Source organism: Parasteatoda tepidariorum, chromosome 9, assembly GCF_982258835.1.
Source record: "Parasteatoda tepidariorum strain Cologne lab strain chromosome 9, Ptep-v5.0, whole genome shotgun sequence".
In the NCBI taxonomy this organism is placed as follows: domain Eukaryota; kingdom Metazoa; phylum Arthropoda; class Arachnida; order Araneae; family Theridiidae; genus Parasteatoda; species Parasteatoda tepidariorum.
Window position 1 is genome coordinate 72,916,793 of NC_141763.1, and position 27,888 is coordinate 72,944,680.

The 27,888-nt window shown below is 26.7% G+C and overlaps 1 protein-coding gene and 1 long non-coding RNA gene across 20 annotated transcripts in view; both read right to left on the minus strand.

Annotated features, from left to right (window-relative positions):
• LOC107437615 (forkhead box protein P4) overlaps positions 1-27,888 on the minus strand; it is a 297,109-nt gene that overhangs the window by 54,058 nt on the left and 215,163 nt on the right. The window lies entirely within an intron of this gene.
• LOC147804246 (uncharacterized) lies at positions 9,252-12,986 on the minus strand. The gene is made up of 2 exons (XR_015429341.1): positions 9,629-12,986; positions 9,252-9,362 (listed from the first exon to the last, which is right to left on the minus strand). It is a non-coding gene; the product is annotated as an uncharacterized LOC147804246 (long non-coding RNA).

The following is a 27,888-nucleotide window of genomic DNA, read 5'->3' on the forward strand; positions in this document are numbered from 1 at the left end:
TTCTATTTTTTTCTTCTTCCCTCTTTTCGTCTCAAAATAATGTGAAAAAAATAGAAGCATAGAAACCGATTAAAAAATGGAAGTTGGAAATCTAGTACTAATACAAATACATTCGACGTGAAAGAATTTCGCAAACACACTCGAAGAAAATGTATAGAAAACATCTTTTCTATACCACAGGGAATGCAAGAAAATCACATTTAACAAATGCTTTAGTAAGAAATGAATAAATAAAAAAAAACTAATGTTATGCAGTTTGTTTACAAAAGAATTCTTTTTTTCTTAAATTTCACCATAACATATTGTTCGGGAAAGGAAAGAAAGAGTTTTGAAAAGTATTTTGAAAATTCAACTCCCACAGGGAAAAAGAGGATTTAAGAAACCGAGAGTATATAATATTCAATTTTTATGATTTCAGTTCAAACTCGCAATTCTAATTAATCTACATACGGAGGAAAAATTATCCGTTTGGCGTTATATCGCCAAGCATCTTTTAGTGTCAAATCAGCAGCTAAATGGTCGATAGTGCTAAATAACATCAATTTTATTGTGGTGCCATTAGTTATTTAGTACAAAAAGTCCCAAAAGAAAAATACGTAATGTAATTTACTTATTTTGTCGCCAATTTTGCTTTAAAGGTGTTATTATGGGATAATAACGCTCTAAATATTGGCTAGAGAAAGTGTTCGAAATCTGAAATATTCATACAAACAATGAAACCACATTCTACAATTTGTTTCTAATTTAGAAATTCGAGATAAACACCATAAAGGTAATTTTAACTGCTGAAAGTAACATTCCTTAAAGCTTTTATTTGGAACAAATAAGCTCTTTGTAGTTAGTTTCATAAGTATTTTCCTCTGTTTATAACAGTTATTATATTCTCCTCTTAAATTTAAATAATAAATTATAAAATAAAAAAATGTAATCGGAGAGGAAATATGCATTATTTTAGTTGATTATGTATAAAAGCTTTTCTTATGTAATATGGTGTTTTTAGAAATAAAGCAGTAATCATAAAAATATTTTATATCTTAAAATTTTTATATTTCTTAATTGAATAAGCAAAAATTCATAGTAATGTTTGAATATTTTAAACGTTTGATTTTAGGATTCATTACAAATAATTTATAGAAAATGATATGTCCCCTTAATATATATTTTATAAACGTACATCATTGATTACTATATAATACATTTTTTTAAAAGTTATAAGTGAAATATCAAGTCTATTCACGTTAAAAACAGATTTTAAAGACAGTTATAAGATATTAAATTACAAAACTTCAGATTGGTTAGATTTGTTGAGTTTCTATTAATAATTTCTTCGCTTTCAAATTAATACATCTTGAAAGGTTACTAGAAATATGTTAAGATTTTTTCATTAGGAAATCTGAAAACAAGTTTTCAAATGGATTAAAGAAAACTAAATATTTTTACTATTTGCCGTTACGATTTATGAGAAGAAATTGAATTGAAAGAATGTTTTAGTTTCATAAATTATAAATTTTTCTATCATTAATTCATTAATATCATATCGATAAGATTCGAGAAAATTTCTTTGTTTAAACACGATTTATAACTTTATTTAAGCTTTTAATTAATTATATATATATATATATATATATATATATATATATATATATATATATATATATAACCGGGTTTTTATTTATATACATATATATAAATAAAAACCCGGGGAAAAAAGATATAATCACTTCATCAGCTCACACTATTATACCCGCAAAAAGGAGTGCTTTCTAATATTGTATCAATATAGCCAAAGTAAAATATATCAGTACAATAGTGGGAGGAGCACTAAAAAAAGTGCTTTTTTGATATATATGGTTTTATATTGTCCGTTTTGCACGTTATACTGCTTCCTACGTCATTTTTTGGTGGCCCGTAAAAATTGTCTATACCGATATACAGTAAGATAACCGACCTATACCTTTTTAAGAAAATCATGCTTAATACGTTTTTCTAACAAATCAAAATAGTTTTTTTCTCTATAAAGCTCACACTAACCTTTTCTAAGTTTTCGCTTTCGCCTCCCTTTTTTATTATAGTTTTTAAAAATAGATTTGTTTATAAACTGTTTGTAGCTTTTCTGACATTCTTTTTATTCTACCCTATTGTATATTTGTTTGTGAGAGGGGATTTCCCCTTTGAGGAGGGGAGTCAAAATCTGATGGATTGTGGGAAGGGCAAAGCATGGAAACGGTAATTCAAAGAAGTATGTGGGATTTAAGTGTAAAAATTTCGAGCTGAATTTTTTCCAGCAAATTTCAACCCTTGAATTTTGGAATCATCCAATCATCATCTAAAGAACGTTACACTAAACAACTGGTTAGAGAATCATTTCTTTTTCTAAATTCCCGTGACATGCAAGAAAAAGCTAAAATAAATGTTTTTTAAAAGCTCTGAATTTGATTTCTACACCGTCAGACAGTGTTGATTAAAATACGTTACAAATGGGTTTAATTAAGCTTCTGGGAGTTAATTGATTCTCGGTATCAAACAGAAGCATTGGTTCCTCAGAATAAAATTGCACGCGTGAAGAAAATCATGACGCGTCCATCGACTGCAACAATATCTAATTTTATGCATGCTCGATGAAAACGATGAGCAAAAAAAATCGACCCACAACTGATCAAGAGTTTGAAAGCATAAAAACTCTGAAACAAGGGCAAATGTAACCCATAAAGTGAATTAGTTAAATATTGAGAGAAATATTATTGAAATTATGTTTAAAAGAGCGTCAAATTTTGAAAAATATGCTTACATTTCCTATCCCCATTTTACGTTTTTCCGCTAGTCCGACGGAAAAAATAAAACTATATATATATATATATATATATATATATATATATATATATATATATATATATATATATATATATATATATATATATATATATATATATATATATAACAATAATAATAATAAATCATTCAAATATAACATTCATTATAATAAATAATTTTATTTTATTTGAAAATGTAAATTTGTTGCCAATAATAATAAATGCTTTTAGATTTCCTACGAAAAATTTATTTAAAAAAACAGGTATATAAATAAGAAACCAAAATTAATACTTAAGCGAGGGAGATATCAAAGCACTATTGAAATCTATGGAGATCAACACCAAAACACCAAAACCAGTTTTGATGTCTAATAAAAAGTGAAGGTGTTATCCGATGATCGTCTTTCAACTCTTTCCTGTTTCTTCAGCAATCAAACAAGTTCTGAAATTTTCCTTTCCGTCTTTCTTTGTAGTGATTTGATAGGATTAGTTAGCATTTTTTATTTTTCTTCACGTAGATATTAATTTGCGACCGTATTGTCTGTGCAGTTTTGACAAGGATTTTAAAAACTACGGTATACGTATGCTTCAGTATATTTTTTAAATTCATAGTATTTAATAAAAACTTCCTTTATTTATTCAAATATATCTTTAAAATTAAAGACAAAAACAGATGTTAAAGTAAGGTATTTAATAAAATCAGTCGGAATGGTATTAAATCTGAGTTATAAATATTTAATCAAACTTTGTCTTCATGATAATGTTGAATAATTTTTAATGGTGAATATTCACGTATTTTTAGAATTTTTTTTTTAAAATTACGGTGCAAAATATACAAACATTTAATTTTAAATATTTCTTTAGGTTTACAAATGATCTTATAGTTATAATAACAGGCATCCTAATAAATTAAAGCTGGCGTCGTACCCTGACAATAGTTTCAAATTTTTTGATCTTCATAATTCATCTTTTTTTTTGTTTCTTTTTCCCCAGATTTTTTCGTTTTATTTTCTTTTTCCGCAATTATAATTACTGAAATTTTAATTGCTTGATTAAAGTTTTACCTTTTTTTCCATCTTCTTTAGGGTTTCTTATTGAAAAAGTCTTTATTAAAAGTTTTGTACTAAAATAATATTCAATAAAACATAATTTATATTATAATATAGTTTTCGACAGAAGTTTTAAGAAATATATCTTGGAATATAAGTAATTTAAACAAATTCTGCCGTATTTACTCTTATAGTAAAATTTATGTATTCGACCTTTTCTCTAACCTCCTGCTTGAACACACAACTAAACAAATAAAATATACCAAAACTGCTTTTTTATAGATCTTACGTATAATGCAAAATTATATTAAGTAAAAGAAAACTTTGAACTAACGGAAAAATTTATTCAAGTAAAAGGTTAGCTTATTTATTCATTTAATAAAAAACGAAATTTCAAAATAAAGTTTACTACTCAAACTTAGTTTTAAAGAAGAATAATTTGGAAAAAATGACATTTATTAGAAATATTTTTTGATCAAATAGAATAACAAAGCAAGTAATAAGCTAACAATATTAACTTGAATATATTTCCTCTTGAATGATAATATAAAAAAAAAAAGAACACGACAAAATGATCTTTAGCTAAAGTCAACCCCCAATAACGTTCTATTTACATCATATCGCTACATTTTCCTTTTCAACTTAAATCGAAACAGATAAATCGAGAATTTACAACACCACGGGACGCAGCACCAGAATTGAACAATTGCTAGAAAATCACTACCCCCACTTCTATCCACCTTAACAAAATCGAAATAGCATTTATATCCCTTGACGATTTAGCATTTGAATACTTAAAAGAGAAAAAAAAAATCGTCTGCATCTAAATAAAATTTGATTCCACTCCCGAATTCATCTCACCGTAGCATGGGTGACAAAAATATAAATAAAAGAAAATGGATAAATAACTGAAAAAATTGACTAGAAATCACCCCCTATCCAAAAGAAAATAGGAAAAAAAAATAAAAGAAAATAAAGCACCCCACTCGAATAGAAAGAATACTCAATAGCGAGATGTTTATCGTTAAAGTATTTATATTTATTCTACTTTTTATCTAATTCAAGCTTTTATGCATGTGTGTATGGCAACAGAAGCGAGTGAATGAAAAAAATAAATAAAACGAGTTGAAAAAATTTTATCGAGTTTCGAGCAAATTGTGTTTTAAGTGTAGAAGACATGCACTTGGGATTTTCTCCCTCAAATTTCCTTACCCGCAAAGAAATTCCCTCAGGGAGTGAGGGATAAATATGTGAGGAAAGCGACAAATCCGACAAAGCTCATCGACCATGATTATGGTATCGTTTTGCATCGATATTTATATCGTTATCGTACGTTTTTCCTCTTAATGTTTGACTGTTTTCTCCGGAGATTTTCGACTCGAAAGACGTTTTCGTTTTGTTCGAAGATTTTCGAATCGTTTGTTTTACTTTTTTCCCCCTTCAGCGGATAATAAGAGTAGTGAAATAAATGTTGTTAAGGGAGTCAGTAAAAATACGAAGCAATTTTGGGCACACAAAAACAGGTGTTTTTTTATTGCATTAAACAATGATAGGTTTGGAATGAAATATGCTATGAGTATATATACATTTTTTTCTTCACTTTTGGCAGAGAAGTATTCGCATTAGAAAAGAAATCATGTTTATTTTAAAATAAAAAGGCGAAAATATGTGAAAGTGATTTTTTAATATTTTTTTAAACATTGCAGCTGCTTTGTGCCGGAAAAACTATTGTTTCAAAATATTACTTCGCGTACAGGAAACAAGAGAAAATATAAAACGATTTAATTCAAACGATTTTTTAAAATGACTTTTTCAAACGATTTTTTTAAAACTTGTTTTCAAATTGATAATTATTTTTTTTTAATATTTAAGTAAGAAGAAAAAATAGATTCTTTGCATATTTTAATTGCTTTAGGCATTTAAATGAAACGTTTTGTCTGGAGAGAATTATTTTCTCATAGTTTTCTGACTTAAAATAAATTGGAAAAAAATTATTTGACATGTTCTTTATTATTTTAAACTAAAAACTAATTTAGTTTTATCAATGCATATCATCGATTAAACATCAATATGAAGTGCAAATTATCTAAGATAAAAATAGAGTTTAATAAGATTTTGAGGTTTAGAATAATTTCGTTCCACTAGTCAAACAAGTTTAAATCACCGAAAAATATTTAATTATTTTAATGACAAAATTGAAAAAATACACAAAATATAACTATTTTGTGCAAATAAAAATGGATTAACACAGCAAAAAAAAAATTTAATTTTTTATGTAATAAAATTCTTTTAAAATAAAATCACATATTTATATATTATATATTAAAAAAATATTTCATGGCTTTTAAAGATTAAAGTTTGATTTACAATTTATTTTCTTCTTTATGTATGAGAACAATAAAGTTACTCTTTTTCGATCCGTTAAAACGTTTAAGCGAATATTTTACAAGTTATTCAAGCGAATCAAGTTTTTCAATCAGACAATATCCTAAAGCTTCAGTTTCAAGGAATTATTTATTTAATTAAGAAGTTGTATTTATTTTCAGACAAAACTGAAAACTTAAATAATGAAATATTTTTCTAAATTATTAAATTTGAATCAGCATTTTTTAAAGTAGGGGCTTCAATCTCTTTTCAAAAGAGGGCTACGCCAATAAATACTGAACTTCTCAAGAGCCACAAGCCTTCTAAATTCTTTGTCCTGAAACCTTAGCTTTATAAAAGGCAGAAAAGGCGATTTGTACCAAGGACTATGTAACTTGAAAGAAACTGAACTAAACTAAAAAAATGTCATGACATGCTTTTTTCTAAAAAAAAAAAAAATTAATTAAACTTATATTTTTTAGTTATTGAATAAAAAAATGAATAATTTAGCGATTTTCGCTCACTGTAATAAATTTTTACAGTGTATTTCGTCACATTTTTGTTATGAAAAAGTCTACTAAACTCGGATAATAAAATGTTTATATGCCATTAAACTGTTCAAAAGACTACACTGTTCAAAAGATTACAGATTAAAATTTCCGAATTAAATTACGGTATACAGTACCGTGCCGGTACATTTTGTCGTAAAATCTATTTTTACCGGAATATGTTATGGAAAAAAATATGTTGCACCGTAATCTTTACAGTAATTACCATTAAATCATTGAATCCCTCAAATTAAATAAATATTTCTGTAAAAATTAAGGTCCAACCTTTTACGGTAAAAATGGATTTTACGGATGATGCACAAAGTGCCGGTACTTTATACCGCAATTTGATCTGGAAAAATTTTTATACTTGTACTTGAATCAACTTCATAATTTTTTTTATTGGGATTAAATAATTCGACCAATGATGTTAAAGCTAATTATATTTTTACATGGACAATTACTTTGTAAAAGTAAAACCGAAAAAGTAAGTCTAAAATATTACTTTTTTAGGCGATAAGACTGTTTTATACGATGTCCAATATATTTGACGCTGGATTGATAAATAGGCTTAGAAGAGAACCAGCAAGGGGAAGCAAAATTTTAGTTCAGCACATCCTAATAAGTTTTTTTTTATTTATTTCTAATATATTAGTATTTTGTTGTCTATTTTGTCAGTCAATTTATTTTATTTGCTATTGTTTGAAACTTAAAATGTACTGATATTCTGTAACATAATTATTGTATTAAAGTGGTAAAAATTATTTAAAAAAGGATGGAAGATTACCATTTCAGTTTAAATTTGTAGCTTGACATTGTTTTTGTTTAACTTAGAGCATAAAGATCACGCAAAATATCAGTAGCATCATCCAAATGCTCATCAGTCGATTTTGAGTTCCTTAGTGAATATCATTACTTAAGTTTTAATAAAAAAAAACAGAAAAAACTAACTGATTTATTCAATCTGTTTAACAAAAATTCGACACAAGTTTTGAACTCTTATTTATCATCTAAAATAATTGCACTTCAACAGCTTTTTCATTGATTGTCGTATTCTGTTTAACAAAAATTCAACACAAGTTTTGAACTCTTATTTATCATCTAAAATAATTGCATTTAAACAGCTTCTTTCATTGATTATCGTATTCTGTTTAACAAAAATTCGACACAAGTTTTGAACTCTTATTTATCATCTAAAATAATTGCATTTCAACAGCTTCTTTCATTGATTATCGTATTCTGTTTAACAAAAATTCGACACAAGTTTTGAACTCTTATTTATCATCTAAAATAATTGCATTTCAACAGCTTCTTTCATTGATTATCGTATTCTGTTTAACAAAAATTCGCCACAAATTTTGAACTCTTATTTATCATCTAAAATAATTGCATTTCAACAGCTTCTTTCATTGATTATCGTATTCTGTTTAACAAAAATTCGACACAAGTTTTGAACTCTTATTTATCATCTAAAATAATTACATTTCAACAGTTTCTTTCATGGATTATCGCATTATAGTTCCAAACTGAAATAATTCAGCAGGACTCTAAAATATCATAAGGAGGCCATGCGTATTTTAAATAGTATGATTTCATTAAGAATATAATTATGATTCTATCTACAGTATAAACTTGATTCTACCTAAAGTCTAATTTAGATTCTATTTCGAAAATATTTTATTGAAAATCATTATGCATAACATTGGAAAATGCTTGATTTTAAAAATTGCATTAGAAATTTTACATTTATGCTTAATTTAACGGCATATTTTTTCGCAATATGTTTCCTCATAATAAAATTGATCATAATATTCTTAAAATAATAAAAGACAAAATATAAGAATTTGTACATAACTCTTTAAAATATTATCTTCATTTTTAAATTATCAACCCAAATAGACTGCAACATATTAAGAGTTCGGTAAAAGTTCAGTATGAAAAGTATTATCGAAAATTTACAGTAAAAATACGCGCAATAAGGATTACAGAATTTTTTTTATTGTAAATTCAATAATCAACGTAAAAATTTACGTTAAAAAACATAAAATATAGGAGTGAAAGATTACGCAATTGCTATTAGGATTCGAAGCCAGGCATCCTGATACACTAACCTTCGTACTTTTGAGAAGATGGCTATTATGGTTGTCTATCGATATTAATCTGGACAATTTTTCCCGCATGATTTACTGTAAAACGTGAATAGTACTGTAGGTGCTACATTTCATAGTAATATTTGCTTCAAAAGTTTCTTGAATTATTTAAATATAATAATATCCAAACATAAATAATCCACTCCAAATAAATATTTAAATGTAACTTTTACCTGGACAGATTTATATAAAATTTATGTTTAAGCTTCAAACGAAAAACATATAAAACGAAATTTATCAAAAGATCTGTAAAAGTTGTTTCACTGCTTATACAGTGAAGAGGCAGAAAAGTAAGCAAGCCTTTTTCCCTCTTTCAACCTTAGCTAAATATTTTTTTTTAATTAAGAGTATATTTTATTAAAACTTTTTTTTGTCGTAAAATGTAATAATATTTAAACATAAATAATCCACTTTACATAAATATTTCAATGCAACTTTTACCTGGACAGATTTATATAAAATTTATGTTTAAGCTTCAAACGAAAAACATATAAAACGAAATTTATCAAAAGATCTGTAAAAGTTGTTTCACTGCTTATAAAGTGAAGAGGCAGAAAAGTAAGCAAGCTTTCTGCCCTCTTTCAATCTTCGCTAAATATTTTTTTAAATTAAGAGTAAATTTTATTAAAACTTTGTTTTGTCGTAAAATGTAATAATACTTAAACATAAATAATCACTCCACATAAATATTTAAATGCAACTTTTACCTGGACAGATTTATATAAAATTTAAGTTTAAGCTTCAAACGAAAAACATATAAAACGAAATTTATCAAAAGATCTGTAAAAGTTGTTTCACTGCTTATAGAGTGAAGAGGCAGAAAAAGTAAGCAAGCTTTTTTTCCTCGTTCAACTTCCGTTAAAGATTTTTTTAAAATTTAGGGTATATTTTATTGAAACTTAACTTTATCGTAAAATATAACAAGTACTCGTTTCTTATGTAACATTACGTCTGTGAAAATTTCTAATTTTAAAATCATTTCTTAAATTAATTTCTGCTAAAATCGAAAAATAAAATTTATACAATTTCAGTGTTGAATGTAACACTAAAAAGGACAGCGAAAAATTTTATATCAAATATAAAATTTTAATAAAATTTTATATAAAATTTTATATTATCTAAAATACTTTTTTTAACATTTTTATGCTATTAAGAATGATTAGATTAAATATTGTGGGAACAGACTAGTTGTGAAATCTTTTGTATTTGCCTACATGCCTCATCCTGTTGAGAAATAATTAAAATTTGTTTCGTAATACTGAATAAATTGTATTATTTTTATTGCTTTCAAATCATGAACTAGGATCAAAATAATATAATAAAGCTGGATTTCTTCAATAAAAATGTTTCAAATCACTAAAACATTAATTTTTTAGATCTTATTTATTATCAACTAATAAAATATAATACTGATTGTTCTGCAAATATACCTAGCATAATTTATTTTACTCAACTTTCTAATCTTGTTTTTCGTATCTTTAGTTATTTTGCTTATCGTTAATGTTTCAAAACTTGCAATCACATTATTACGTTTAATGTATTATAGAATTTCCTTTTTTTGTACTAAAAATTAGGAACAATTTAAGACCTATTTTTTATATAATTGCTTTGAAAACTGCATTTTAAAAATAAACACAAAAATATAGGTTGAAATAAATTCAGAAATTTTGCAAAGTATGATTAATTCAATTGAATTGTTGCCGAATATTGCATCCAAAAGAATATATCTTTAAAAAAAATATATGAAATTAAATCAAGATTAAATAATTGCTTAATTAATCTAAACCAATAATTTAAGATGCTTATCTAAATTAAAGTTACTAATTTTAATAAGGTTGAAAAATCAGAACTGAATTTGCTTCAATCTAAATCTTATTTACAATAATCATTCCTTTAGTTTACACTTTAGACGAGTTAAGATTCAAAAATTCTTTCAAATCTTTAGAAAAAATTTTTTTTTAATCATTTTTAATGCCTTAAAATAATTAATAAATGCTTAAAAAGATACTTATTTATCTATCCGAAAATATAATTGTGATTAAATGTTTTAGGCATAACACAAATCGCATTAATAATATAGAATATAATTGGCAAAATAAATAATTACAATTTTAAGTAAATTCCTTGAAAACTTAAAAGAGGATATAATGAACGAAGAAAAACATTCTAGTCAAATTACTAAAGTGTATGGTATGGATTCTGGTGTGTGCATGATATATAATTCGAAATATAAGGTATATCAAAAATTCATTCAATTTTTCCGTTCATATTATAACGGATTACCGGAAATTCTGTTTTTTTTTTGCTAATTATAGTTTTTATTATCATGCATTTAGTAAAAAAACACAAAAATGAAAAACAAATTTAACCAAATCAATGGTTTTTATGCCCTGCTCTTAAGTATCATAATAAAGATACTGCATTTTACCAAATTTTATCACACATCTTGAAACCGTATTTTATTAATAATTTTAAAAAAAATTATAACCAAAATGCTTCGGTAAGCATTACCGAGCTTTCCAGTGTTCCCATAGACTTAGAAACACGATAAATTTTACATGTAGTTTTAGTTTTGACCTTTTTTTTTTCTCAGTGCATATCCCAAAAAGAGAAAAATTTTTTAACAAATCTTAGTTAGCTAGCTTTTATTCTATTTAATGTTGAGGCAATGCAACATAGGCAGTATCTTTGCTTTTCATTTCCGTTTAATAATACTTATAAAGAAATGTTATAGGATGCGCTTGTTGATGAGTTCCATTTACCAAGTGTGATAAAAAAAAGTATTTAGACGACAATAGCTTTGAATTTTTTCTAAGAAACTACTGGATCATTTTTGTAGATTTTTCTAGAACATTCTGATATTTTTTTTTAACAGCATTTAGTTGACCTGAGTTTCTTTTCAGTCAAATATTTTCTTTAGAAGTAAAAGAACGATAATTAAAAAATGCAAAAAAAATACTCCTGGGTTAAAATGTGCACTATTATAAGGGGAAGGGGAAAATGGTATTTTGAATATACATGCACTCTCAGAATCAGTTCACTGTTAAACCATAATAGCGGTAACCTGAGTCACAACCCCATTTAAATTTGTTGCCCACTTAAATAAATGTAAAACTGAGAAAAAATGTACGGTCATAATTGTCAGAATATAGTAAAATTTACCATGTTGCTGGCTCTATGGGAACACCAACCGGCAAAAGCTTGGCAATTTTTACTAACGCGTTTAGGTATGGATTTTGGAAAAATTAACAATAAAATATGGTTTTATACGGTGTGATAAAATTTATCATTATAACTTAAACAATGGCTTAAAAACTATATATTCGGTTAAATTTACTATTCAGTTTTTTAATTTTTGCTATATATGTTGTAATAAGAACTATAAATAAAAAAATAAGAAAGACGGAATTTAAAATAAACCGTTACCATATGAACGGAAAATTACCAAATAAGAGGTATAAATACTTTATATTTTGGTCTTATTATCAGCATTATGGCATTTTTTTTAAACAGAAATATCAGTACCATATATTGCGGTAATTTACCAATATTTCTTTCTCCGTTTAGTTATACCATGTTTCCGTTCAAATTAAAAAGCATAATTTTATGAGTCAACTCTACACGAGTAGCAGAAGTTTTGAAATGGTTTAACAATTTGCAGAACTTTTAACGTAGGACATTTTAAAATTTTTTTGGGCTCTTTGATACTTTTTGAAACATAACATGTTTATTTTAGCTATAAATAAATCCATTATGCATAAAAATACAACATATTTATTTTCGCAGTGTGAATCATTTTAATCGTTGAATAACTGATCAGAATTCATAAATTAGGAGAGGCGGTAGGGCATATACCAAAAATGCTAAAACTGACCTTTTTCGATGTACCTTTTCTCCGCCTCTATACAAGATATTGCGTCAGTTTTTTTCCACAGAATATTTACATATACATGTTTGCAAAAATGTTAGAACAGATTTTTGTCAAAAAATTATGAGTTAAGAACTTTTAATTTTTTAATAATTTTCTTGAAAATTTTTCATAACTCGAAAAGTATTTCTTTGTTAAGGTTATGACGTCATCACAACATGCAACTGATATAACCTCAAATACCCCCAAAAAATTTCAAAGCGATATTATAATTATTTTTTTAGGAAAGGTGCATTGAAAAAAATCAGTTTTTTCTTTATTGATATATGCCTTACAAACTCCCCTTTAAAATTCAATTAGAAACTGACTTGAATACGACTTCATTTTCCTTGAACAATCTATGATTGTATTCGACATTATGCATATAAAAATCCCATATTAATGCAGGTTTATTTTCAATTATTAGTAAAATAAAATCACTTTTGTAACTAACTTAATTTGTTTTCAGAAATTATGCAACAAGAGACATGAAAAGATATAGTTTATACAGGCATTCGAATTTAGGTTTCTAGAATTACTGAAAAGAATTAATTTCTGAATTATTTAAGGCAGTTTAATGTCAAAGAAATTTTAGTTTTGGTTAGTTCTTAATGTAAGTTTAAAGCCAAATGATTTTTAGTTTTCATGAAAATTCATAAGAGAAGATTTAATGACAAATTAAATTTAATTATATGCTAATTTACAAAATAAGGTTTAATTCCATAGGAGTTCTAGTAGAATTCATATGATATTTTTAATGACATAATAATTTTAGTTTTCATGACAATTCAAAAGGTATTTTGGATCCAGAAAAGATACGAGAAAAGATTTTTTTAAGCGATGATTTCAATAAGAAAAAAAAATGTACTTGACGTATTTAATGGTTGAAATAAATTTCCCTATCAGAATAACAAATAGTAAAAGGCATTAAAAATTTCGCAAACAATAATAATGTTTTAATATATTTTTTATATACAATATTAAAAAGTTACAAAAAATTGAAAAAAAATTGTTTTATTTTATAGAAATTATCTAAAACTGTATTATATAGTCACAGGATTTTAAAATCCTTAAGTGAAGAATAATTTATTATGAAAAAAAAATGCATTAAGCTAACTTATAACTTAATAAGAAAAGAAGTAATTTTTTGGCATGATTTATTGATCTAACTATTTGTTGCTTATAGTACCTATTTTTTAATTTTTATCGTTGAATGGTACCCGTTATATATTTTTACAGAGTGAAATAAGCTCTTATTAGACACCAGAAATGATAAAATAGATTTGAAAATATGTTAAAATTTATAAAATTGTGGTTGTGTATGCAACAAATGTCTAAGTAAATTATTTTGCGATTTATCATTTTAATGTTTAGTGAGAAATAGGACGAAAAAGAGAAAAATTGGTTGTTCTATAAATTGGCAATATCTAAGTTGCAAAGAAATTTGGACAGACGTTTAATTTTAGCTAGCTGAAGGCATGTAACATGCGGTTTAATTATTTTTGTTGCACAATTTTAAATAATTGGATTATATATAACCACTGATAAAACAGCTAAATTTTTAAAATTCAGCACGTTGAAGTCTAAAGTTTTTTAGATCAAGCTAATTTAAATAAAATCTATATTCCTGCTTGTTATTACATTACGGTTTTAATTAATTGCCGGCTATTGAAGGATTTCGAGTAAGTTGATATGAAATTATTAAATGCAAGAACATGTGCAACTTAAACAATATTGAAGAATATGCTGAATTTAAGATTTAAAAACAACTGCAAATTAGAAGTTTATAAATTTTTTTATCAAACGAATATAATGTTTTGAAATACAATAATTTCTCTTTAAGTATAAGATATATAACTAATCTAAGAATAATAGGAGAATAAACCTTTTAAGCAAAGGTTATTTAAATTGCTTTGAAAAAAAGTATGACTAAATGTTAATCAAAACATGCATTAAGTGTATTAAATAGAATTATTTAAGAAGTTAAAAACCAAACCATTGGAGAATTTAATACTCTTTAGAAAAATAATCAACAAAATAGCCAAGTCAATAAAAATAGTCACTTTTAAAGAAAATTTATTGCCCACAAAGAAGCGTGACATGATGGTTAATTGTTATTAATAAGGTAAAAGAATTATTGGAATGAAATATCTAAAGTTACCAAGACATAAATGGTAATTGGAATTTATTAACAAAAAATTATTCTTTAAACAAAAGATCTTTTAGCCTTTAACCAACAGAAACGATGACTAACTAATAAAAAATATGATACTGCTAACTAGTGACTAAAGTGGATTATTCTAACTTCATATTTTAAAAACACCAACCCTGAAATTTCTTACATCCAATAAGATACTGCCGAAGGCGTGGCAAAAATTCCAATAGAAAAAAAAAACTTTTTTTTTTCTTCCTGACTTTTTTTCATTATTTTATTTTTATGATATAACTAGCTCCGATTTGATATTTGTGATAGACCCCTCATAAAATAGAAACGAATAAAAAAAATAAAAAATCGAATAGTATTCAAATCGCATGCAAATGATAAGATTTTTTTCCCCAATTCTTCCAAAGCTATTGTTTACATAAGCAAGGAGAAAGACATTGAAAAAAAGTAAATAAATATAAGGGAGGGAGATGAAAAAAAAAAAAATAGTATAGCTAACTTTACTGACCTCTTATGCTAGTAGCTTCAAACTCAAGATACAGTGCTGTTGGAATAAAAGACTTCGTTTTAAAGGACGAGTTTACGGTTGGCCAAGCGGAAAACGCTCGCTAGCGGCGTCGGCGAAAAATGCATCCGCGCCCCGGCGCTATGTCAACACAGCCCCGGTGGTCGGCGAGAATAAGTCAACACCTCTAGCCGTCCGAAGCCGTAGTCGCCCTTCCTTCTATTTCTGCCATGCGGGCCGGGGCGTGTGTTTTTTAATTCTGTTTTTCTCTCGCTTGCACACCCTCACTCAACCCCCCTCTTCAATACTTTTCCCAAAGCACGCACTCACACAAACCAACACCAGCGCCGTAAGCAAACAACTTCTTGTGCACAGAACGGGATGCGCGCGATCGTTTGCTACTTTTTCTTTCTTTATTTTTATATTTTTCGGGAAAATGTTTTTTATAACTTTCTTCCTCTCTTTTCTCTCCGGTTTTTTTTTCTCCAGGAGTTTTGGTTTTTTTTCCTTCCATTCCTCCCGTTTTTTCCCCTTTTTCGTTTGAATGCGCGCTTTGCTGGGAATCGTCCGCCCATAAGGAGGGTGAACATGAGTAGTGCGCACTATCCTGCGCGCATCATGGTGACGTCACAGAAACGCCTTTAGCTCCACCTTTTTATCGGAGGTGCTGTTTTCAGTTAGGAAAGTTAAGGAACCGGTTAAAAAGGGGTGGTTTTTTAGGAAGGGGTGTAGCAAATACGATTGTGGTATACAAAGGGGTGGAGAAAAACTCAAACGAACTTTTTTCTTCTTTGCGAATGCCTTCACTTGGTGGTTCCGTTTTCTGCAATATATGGGGTAAATATCTTAACTTTCAAAAACAAAAACGTCTAACTATATCTCTAATTATGATATAAAAACTGTTTTTTTTTGTATAAAAAATCTTTTTAGAATATTTAACTGAATTTAGTTACTGAAATGCAATTTTAATTCAAGTAACGCTAAAAATAACCAAATAATATATATATTTTTTGTATATTTATGATCACTGAAGGATAAAAAGTAACTAAAAAATTAAATTGTTCATATCACGTACATAATTAAATATTTAGTATAGACTAAAATAGTATAGAAAAAATTGTTTGAAAAATGATATATCTGTTGATATTTTATCAGCAGGTAAAATCAAAAGGTAACATAGACATTAACTGATTCAATTACTAATATAATAAAAATTAAAACTTTTTTTTGAAATCTGATACCGTTACTGACATTGTATCGGTAAGTAAAAAGAATCCAAGATACAGAGTTTTTAAAAATTCGTTTGAAAACTGATATCAATATGATTATTGTATCGGTATCTAACTATCAATATTTTTTAATATTTAGAAACGATAGACATCGTTACATGGTTAATATCGTTACATATTGTATCAATGAGTATATTCCGGAAAAGCAAATAATCATGTATGGTTAATGAAATAATAGTACCTAACGGAAAAGATTCAAGATTCTTTCTGTTTTTGTCTAATTGCAGAGGAAAAATATTTGTTTTCTAAAGTAACTTAACACACACAAAAATATTATGTTAAAAATTATCGACAAAAAATGGTTAAATAAAGAAAAAATTGTAAATTAAACTGTTCCGACTGTAGCAAATTTAAAAATGAAAAGTACTAATACGAAAATTTCGAAGCAATTAAAGAAAAAAAATATAAAGGCACTATTATTTATTATGATCGTGACGAACTTATTCAGAAAGCACAATCTGCGTCCTGCGAATAAAATGATTCACATTACAGGTTAAAACATTCATATTACAGTTTATATAAAATTTAAATTATATTTTGTCTTTACCTTATTTAAAACTACAAAAAATACCTGAAAGCATTTAAACAAGTCGGATAAGGTCGGCAGATACATTTTAATAAAATAAACCAACCCAGAAGACCGTTTTCACCGTATACTTTTGAAATTTTTGCATGAATTTTTTCTAAAACATGAAATAATTGAGGAGTACTTTAATGTGTAGTTAAAATATTAAATTTTTTTTTTTAATTTTTTGATATTATTTTAAAAATATATTACTGGTAGAAAAAAATTTAAGAGTTAAGTAAGTTTTTTTCAGTACCTAGTCATGTCTTGCATTTTTTTTCGTGTCACCGAAGAAAGAAAAAGACTTTTAATTATGTGAATTACATAAAGCTGATCGTTGCAGCACAGTTCAGTTGACCAGCTTGAGTTTTGGTTACACGAGCTTCAAATTATTCAAGACATATATATATCTATATAATATTCGCTAAATATAAAAATTAAAAATAAAATAAATCAAATCCTCTTTGAATGCCTATCAGGATAGCCTAATTTTAAGCAATCCATAAAAATGCATATTTTTTAGTAATCACTTTTAAAAGCTTTATCTAAGATAAAGAAACGTCATAAATATTTCCGAAGCGTTAAAAATAGTAAAAAATGTTATAACGTTACTGTGCTGCCATCTATTAATTCAAGAGAAAAACATTTTAAAAGGAATAAAAGCTAAACAAAGCGTTTATTAAAAAAAAACTATAACTTTTTGATTCGCTTAATCGTAACAAAGTTTGGCCCACAACACTAGTAAAATAATGTTTAAACATCATACAATCAGCGATACTCAACCCTTTTCATTCAGATTTGAATACGAAACTTGATGGTTTTATTCTATCCGGTATACAGATTGAAACACAAGTTCGCAACTTACTATACAAGTCTCTCTCTCTCTCTCTTTTTATTATTATTATTTTGCTTCGTTTATCAGCATGTTTTAAAAAGGAATATTTCAAAGAAAGCATTCCTAGAAACATGCATATTTCAATAAAGAGCTAAATTACGTTGTTGTTTTAAGAATTAAGAATAATGATCTATTTCTGGGCATTTAAAATTATGATAATAGTATTTAAGGGCTTGAATCATGTAATAATTTCAAGTGCTGTCAACTATTTATTAAAGATCAAATTAATGTTGGATGTATTATACTCGATAACAGTGAAAGTACCTTACTGAATGGAAGAAATAATTCATGAAGGTTATCTGTATTAATTTCAAACTGAAGAAAACAACCTAATGTAACAGCGTTTATTTTAAATAGTAAAATAATAAGGAAACAGTTTTGTTTTTTTCCCCCACTGCGTTATTAAGATTTAATGTTTTAAAAAGTATTCTCAAGTCAGAAAAAAGAACGCGTTTTTAGATTTCGTTAAACAAAAACTAAAAAAAAAATTTAAAAAAAGCGAAAGGAATTTATATATATACAAAAAAAGACGAAGAGAATTACTTAAAAAATACCTAGAAAAGGAATCAGAAAATACGACAAACACCAACAACACAATCAGAAATTTCACTTTCCCAAAAACATCATCCAAAACTTTACTTTCCAAACAAATTCGATTCGTAAAGCGACAAAACGAAACAGAATACTCCTAACTTGTAACAAACAAAGAAAAGAAAAAGTTATTTCCCGGGGGTGGCTTTTATATACTCTGGGATTGAGACACACGGACAAAATATGATTTTCCTTGTCAGATTTCTTTTAGTTCTTGCAGCTTACTTTAAGCTATAGAAACAAGTAGAAAAGTAGTAGGGGGTTCCTGAGGTATAATTAGGGGTCATCCACATGGGGCGCATCCATGCGGTAGTGGAGTCTGTTAGAGTCCAAACAGCGCCCCCGGGAGGGGAGGGGTCGACCGTCCGAATATCTCAGGGGACCACTTGAGTCCGGCACATCATCCGGACGCACTTAATCCGACCGTCTGGACCGATCGGTCCCTGCTGTACTGTCAATCACGAACTGGTCCTCAAATGGGCGCCGCCTACTTTTTTCTTTTATTCGAATGTATCGGTTTTTATGGGAAGTGAAGTTTTTCGTTTATAAGAAAAGGGAGAAAAAAGTATTGTGATCAGTGTGCTTTAGAAAATGTTTTTTTTCCCCTTTATTGTTATCACCAATATTTCTTTTGGATTAAGATATCAAAATTATCTTCATACGTCATAAGAACGATTATCTACATATGCAGGATGTTCCGTAAACACTGTCCTTAACGTTTTCAAAACGCTCGGAAAAATGAAGTTAAAAAAATGCGGATTAGGGTAGAAAATTAACATTAGAACGAGAAAAAGAGAGAGAGAAAAAAAACAAGATCAAATATTGTCGCATCATTGACGAAGAAAGCGAGATTAAAAACACTTAAAATCAGTTTGATTGCCGGATGTAATCGGAAGGAAGGGGATAGCGATTTTTAAAAAAACCCATCAAGCTTCCTCCAGAAATTAAAATTTTTTAATGCATTTAAGCTTTGATTCTTCATAGATAAGTTTTGATAAATTTCTCCTTTTACAAGATGAAATATTAATTTTCGATCGTTATTGTGTATATTTTTAAAATTTCATTTTCGATAATGATTTAAAATGTATACTTAGTATATAATATATACTTAGCAAAAAATATATAATGTATAAAAATATATACTTAGGGTGGTGATTACGGAATATACCATGTTTCAAATATTTTGTTTAAACTAAATTTAATTAACTTAAATTTATAGCATAAAAGCATAAAGAACATTTTTTTTAAAAATTGCCGGTAAATTTAGAATAAATGATGATAATTGAATAACTACTATGAAGTTTAGTTTTTTTATAAAAATATATTATTTTTGCTTTCATGAGGATAATTTGAAAATACTTAAATTTCTATTTTAAAATCTCAAATGTCAATATTTTTAAAACTTTTCAAAGAATATTTTACATCTCATAGCATATTACATATTCCCCTAATAATTAGTTAAATATTCAAGCAGATATCTTTGCATAGCATAGCACATTTTAAATTCTCTCCTGATAATTAGAACAATATTCTAGCAGATTTCTCTCCATGGTATAGCACTCTGTAAAGAACAGCACATTATCAATTCCGTTAATTATTTGATTTTGTATTTAATACGATTTCAAATCAAAACCAATATTTCAGCTAACTATATTTCTCATATTTGTCGGGAAATAAAAAAAAAAATATTTTAACCATAGGTTCAAAATAATATTGTGTCTAAAAAATGTAAAGTGATATGTCATGTACAGAAACAGTTATACATCTAGAGTCAATTTATATAAATAATACATTCAACATCTAGACCATTCATTAATTGAAATAATAGACGAAAAATACATAAAAAATGCACTTGACTGACCTAAAAAAATCATTATCCGAACTAAATTACTAACGCAAAAATGCGTTGAAAAAGTGCAAAACTAGACGGTTCGAAAAATCACAACGTTACCAATGAATTATAGTTCCATTGTTGTCATACAGAGCAACGATACTTCAACTAATCTGTTTAATCTGTTTTCTCAGTCTTTTCGGTTGAAGTGACTTTGCTATATTTAGACGCTAACCCTTTTTAGCATTTCGTGTTGCCTGGCGATTTGACAAATGACAAGATCTAGTTTTTCTGTGGTCATTTCTACAAATGACTGACTGTGTCGTTTAGAATAATACTATCAATGAGCTTGGGGATTTCTGTGGTTGAATTACGAAATATGTTAGGCGCGCCGGATTGAAAAAGGAAAAAAATAGGGAGAAACAAAAATTTAATTGTAAGGCCACCAGAGAATTTCTAAGTTTTCGTGCGTAATCATAGAGTTGGACTTGTTTTTGGTAATGTTAAGTTTGAATAGATGATCTTCTTGTAAAAATGTACGGATTTCTTTTTATTTCTTATGTTTGATCTAGATAAGAGGGGGCGTGTAAGAAGTACATTTTTGTTTAAAATTAGCTTAATCAAAATTATCTTTTTCATAAAACAAAGACTTAAAGCTATTTAAGATAGTGTTTTAAGATATAGAGATGTTAAACAAAAAATATTATAAGAAAGAAATTAACATTTAAAGAAATGCTAATAAATTTTGCTAAAATGTTTATTTTTTGTCCTTATTTTATAGCATAAACATTTTTCAAAAGTTGGTTCCATGTTCAACGTAATAAATAGTATTTATTATACATACTAATCTACTTCTGGAAGATGAGGTCACAAATCTGTTTTAGATTTATTTATTTTTAAGAATGTTAAAATGCATTTAGAATATTTACTCATACTTTTCATGCAATCGTTAAAATTGTTTGAGAAAAATTTTACACTTGTTTTGAAAAATATTCGAAAACTATTTTTATGTATAGTATTATGCATACTTTTACAAATAATACTTTACTTCATAGATTGCTTTTAAGATTTTCAGTTTTATTTAAAATTATTTTCATTTATTTATTATTTATTAACACGTTTTATCAATGAATAGCCAGGACATAAAAATCGTACATCAAATATGAAACTGGATAAAAGATGAAAATAAGATAGCAAAGAAGAAAATAAGATAGAAAGAATATGAAGAAAATAAGATAGCAAAACGTATTGGATAACATTAAAAAATTAAAAAAAATATTTTCTTAGTTTTATATTACAGATTTTTATTTATAAGACTAGACTAACTAATTTAACTAAAAAAGATATCTTCTTATGGAAATATTGAAACTTCACACAATAATATCCAAAAATTTAAAAGTTTTTTTTTATAATTTTTTTATAATTTTATAATTTTATTAATTGTAAATAAAACGTATTTTCTTTTGCGCAAGCTATTGAAATACACAGAATTTGTTACACACATGATATACACTTGAGCACGTACTGATTTTCAAAATATATCGTAATTAATTTTCATTTTTAATTTATTAAAAGTTTCAATTTATGTTCATGCCAATTAAAATCTTTAAATATTTTCCACGAAAATTACATTTGTTTCAATAATTTACAAAAAATTTTATTAAGAATGTAATTCTTTCAAATAATGTTAAAATCCACCGACGTTCAGAGACATTTTTTAAAATATATAGTAATTAGTTTCTAATTTATTTAAAGTAATTATTTTGAAATTATTTTTTAATTTATTTATTTAGTTTATGTTCGTATTTAATAAAACCTTTAATTTTTTTCTACAAAAATCATATGTTTAGTTATTAACAACAACTTTCAGTCAGAATATAATTATTAAAACATTTATTACGAAAAATAACTTAAGTTTAATTTCCTCTCACAAAAATTACAATAATAATTAATTGTTAACTTTTTTAATTGTTAATAACAGCTTTTATTCAGAATGTAATAAATAAACCATTGATTACGTCAATAACTGAATTTGCTACCTTAAAAATAATTCCGAAACATTACAGATTTTTCGTTAAAAAAAGATCTAAAACTACGATTTTAAATTTTTACATACGCTCCACGTGCAAGGAAAAAAAAATCGAAGTAGGTAAAAGGCAAAACACATTATTTTCCAGATACACATATTAAACAGAATATAAAAATGTTTGAGCTTAAGTTAGTGTTAAATAAATTTTTTTCTCAAAAATTGCAATATTTATTAATTTTTTTCACTGTTGATAACAGCTTTTATTTCAGAATATAACAGCTAAATCCTTCATTACGTCAATAACTTTAACCAAAATTAGTTACCCTAAAAGTAATTTCGATACGTTATAGATTTTTAGTTTAAAAAAAAAGTCTAAAATTACGTTTCTCAATTTCTATACATGCCCCACCCTCAAGAAAAAAAACACAGAAGTGGTCAACAGGCATAACACAGTATTGACCAGAGACACATAATCAAACAGAATGTTTCCTAAAAGGAACGACACGATTCAGGAAAAGAAAAATAATAGAATAACGCACATTTACCAAAGAAAACTCCAACAACCTATGAAAAATAGCTTAAATCGTCATCAGCATTGTAAGCGCGGCCCGCTTTTCCTAATTCCAATATGAGATCACAGATACATATTTTTTTCCCCGTTTTCATTGTACTTAACTTTATTCATTTTCATTTATTATTGTTATTTTTTTTCGTTATTCTTCATCTCCTTTTTGGGATAATATCTTCTTGTTTGAAAAGTTGCGCGTGACAAGGCTGAAAGGGGGGAGAGAACATGAGGGGGTGATCATCGAAAAGCTCTTGTGCACGGTAATTAGACTTGAACATGCTAGCCACACCCTAGACAATACCTAGTACATGGAACTGATAGAAGTATATATTTATATATACACTTTTTACACACACTAGCAGGCAGAAGAACCTCTTTATAATTTTTTATGGGTTCGTTATTTTATTATTGTTATTATTGGAAACGAAGGAGGGGGGTAAAAGTGGGGGTGTTACATGGGCGTATGGAAAATTTAAGGTATCTATCTTTCGCTTCGACCTTCTAATGCATTTACAAAGCTCTTTGAGTATTTCTGATTATGAGTCAGTCTTTTTAGGAAGGGAGTTAACTATCGCGAAATGATAAATAATGATTATCATCTTTGCTGAAAAATAATAATTTGCTTAATTTGGGTATTATGAACTAGATTGAAATGCAGTTCGCTTATTTGAATAAATGTTAAGCTGTTTAAGATTTAATCCAAGCCAATTAGGAGATTAAATTGCCCCTTATCGTTAATAATAATGGATTTTTAAAACTCGGTTGATAACGGATAGTAAGATTTAAATAGCTTTAAAAATATTGATATAATTGAATTATTGTAATTAGTAAACTAAAAATATTAAGCTGTTTGAGATTTAATTCAAACCAATTAGGAGATTAAATTGCCCCTTATCATTCTTAGTAATAGATTTTTAAAACTCGGTTGATAACGGATAGTAAGATTTAAATAGTTTTAAAAATAATATAGTTGAAGTATTGCAATTAGTAAACAAAAAAATAGTTGCAGAAATTTCAAAAAATACTAATTAACTAAATATTAGCTTTCCAAATATAATTAATATTCTAAATATTAGCTTAATATTGATTTGCACTGAAACTTCACTTAATCAGTTCAGTCTCAGTGTTACGGTAACTGGATTACTGTTGCATTTAATTAAACAATGATTAGCGACATTAGATATGAATATTAACATAAATATACTATTTATCGATTTGTACTATTTTTAAACATTGGCTTTATTTTTATTTAGCTATTTATTTTACGATTTTATAAACTTGAACTCATTTTAGAACAAGTTTAAATGGAAGACAACTTTTATGAACGTAGAACTTCAATTAAATTATACTAACCGAATGGATTTTTTTCTAAACCAGTTTCTAATGGGAATATCGAATTTTTATTTACAATATTTATAAAATTTAATATTTCTTTACTTAAGACATTGCAAAGCTTAATAAAAAAACTTTTTTTTTACATAAAAATGAAAAGAAAAGTAATGTAAAGACATTGCAAAGCTTAATATAAAAAATTTTTTTTTTTACATAAAAATGAAAAGAATAGTAATGTAAAGACATGCAAAGCTTAATATAAAAACTTTTTTTTATATAAAAATGAAAAGAATAGTAATGTAATCGAAGCTGAAAATTAAATATATGTTTCTTAGTGTAGAATTATAGAATAAATAAAAACTGACGCATCATAATTCAGTGGATGATAAACAATAAACTAAGAAGATTGAACCTCCATCACAATAAGTATCAAATTAATCATTATTTAAAATAAAAATAACGTAACTTCTCGTAACAAGAACGTACGTTAAATGTTGTAAAATTTCGTTTCAACTAATGAAAATATTATTTTAAAACTAAAGATTTTTCACTTTTCGTAATTCTTAAAACACAGTTGATAGGCATAAAAATCAGTTGCAGTTTAATACCTGTCAATATATAAAGGTGCACAAAATAGATATGCAGTCTGTCCGAGTTTTGATACGCTTTTCAACGCACAAATTTGATAACGAATCTTACACAAAGCAAAAGAAGAGAGCGCTCTCTTCTATTACAAGGCGTCTCAAAAGTCCATCTATCAATAAATGACAATGTTGCCCCTTTCCTCTCTAAAAACCCCTATCCTTTAGCCCGTCACCCCCAGGAAAAAGCCCCTGTAGACTATCACCAGGGCAAAAAAAAAGTCACAAAAACCAATACCGTGAAAGGATAGGGCGTAAGGGTTGCGTTGCCAACAAAAAAGTTAAAAGAAAAAAGTCGGACTGAAAAACGCAATGAACTAGGACCTGGTGTTTCTGGTAAGATAAGGGAAGAAGACTCGGTTTTTTTGCCCTCTAATTCAAATATAAAAATATGCATTCTGCAAATAATAAGAGGGAGAAATATAAAAAAGGGATTTTTGCCCCCGAAAATTCCCGTGATGCCCCGACACCATCAACTAAATGTTGTATTATTTAAATCCACTTTTGGTCTGCTATGGCTCATTACCAAAAGTTATCGGCGGGACTGGCGGTTTGCAAAACGTGGTGAAGGGGGTAGAGAATGAAGGGGAAAGCAATGCAAAAGGGGCACGCTTCACTAATCCTTCAAACCCCCTTCAAATATTAATGCTCTATCTATCTGCAAAGTCTAACTTGAAGCAAGAAAAAGGGATCTTTAGCAAATAAGGGGTTGAGTACAAAATATAGAATAAAAATTATTACCCTTATTCGATGACAGTTGTTCAGTTGAAGATATGTTTGTTAATTTTTATAAATATATTTCCTAAGCATTAAGATATGATTATTAGCTTTTATCATTATTGAAACTGAGATTTTTCAAAAAGGTGTGATATGATATGAGTTTTAATTTTTGTAATGATTGTTTCAGAAATATTTCACGATTCTATATGAATGATTTAATTTCTATGAATGAAAATTGTGTGATATTTCCCAAAACAAAAGGCATGATTGTTAAATATTATGAAGGGAGATTTTGAGATATTTATATATTGATTTTGATGCATTTATTAAATGTGTATTTGTTATTACGGTTACCTCTTTTGCCCTATTCCTCAAATTTAATTTATAACTGTCATTTAAAAAAATTAAGGTGCATTAAAAATGAAAGAAAATAGAAACTTTAAATATACCTAACAGAACTTTATACATACCTAAAATGAGTTAAAAATTCACAATTGATTAAAACTATTTTCAATGAGACTGTAAACGAAAAAGAATCTTTAAATTATATTTTGACTAAATTTTATAGGATCAGCACAAAATATCACAAAAAGTTATATTGATCGTAAAAACTGGTTTTAAAAATAGTAATAAATTTAGAATAGTTTTGAAGTAAAAATATTTTTTAAGAACTTAAAATATTTTAACAAATTATAATACTTGCGAATAAAAAAATTAACACAAAGGAAAAAAGTACAAATTTTTTAGGGGTAGTTAAGCTAATCATATCGTAGAAAAATAATAATGTTTATAAAGAATATATTATTTAGAAAAACTTACCATATACTAAATTGTATTTTCAGAATAGTTAAACGATGAAATGATTTGAAGAAACTAATTACGAAAATGAATTGGGCTACAGATTAAAATACCTGAAATGCTTTCGAATAATTAAAATAATATTATAACTGACTGTTAAAGTTTACCTCTTATAATTTTTACAAAGATAAAAAATAAACTCTTTTGAAATTAATTAAATGGTATAAATTTCGTAGAGTTAGTTCTTTTTTGAAAATTTCAATGCGTGTTTGTCGCAGATAGAAAATTTGAAAAGAAAAAAAAGTTTATTCTATATAAGTGAAATTACAAAAAGAGTAATATTAAATAAAAGTTATAAAGAGTATTTTTGAAACAAAATTTAAGGATTATAACCAAAAGAAAAAATTAAAAATTTCTTTATTTCCGTTAGTTTTTAAATATTTTATTTGGCTTGAAAGTAATAATCTGTGGGCAAATACAATTCTGCTTATGCTTAACTAATGAGGGAAGGATTGTTTTGTATTTTTTAACGAAAGCATTAGACAAAACATTTTAATATTTTTAAAAATGCAATTCTAAAATTTATTTTAATAAAATTTTTTATATATTTTCCCTTGAAAGCTTTCCAGAAACACACTTAAAAAAAAATTAGATAAAAACAACAACACAAGCAATCAAAATAAATGAATAAAATAAATAAATAATAAACTTGACAACGTAGCAAGGGAGAAATGAGTTTTCCCGCAGTATAAGTGATCATGTACGAAAAACACTTTTACAGATCTCAACGGGAAGCAGATCGGAACATGCGGCAGAAGTTTCTTTGATAAGTTTCTTCGACACAAAACAACTAATATTAATTTTTTCTTTCGTTTGCATGTCTGGGCAATTCTACCCTAATCGACAAACAGTTTTGAAAAAACAGTGTTAAAACAGTGTGAAACAGTGTTAAAAATAGATAAAAAATTTTTTTGTTTAAGTATAGCTGCATTTTATGTTATCTTGAAGATCCAGTGCCTACATTATTTGGCGTGTTCTTGATTAATTCAAGATAAGTTTGTTGATAAAAATAAGTTTGTTTTACTACGTCAACCCTCTAATGTTCTTTTTTTAAACTAACCTTATTAGCATT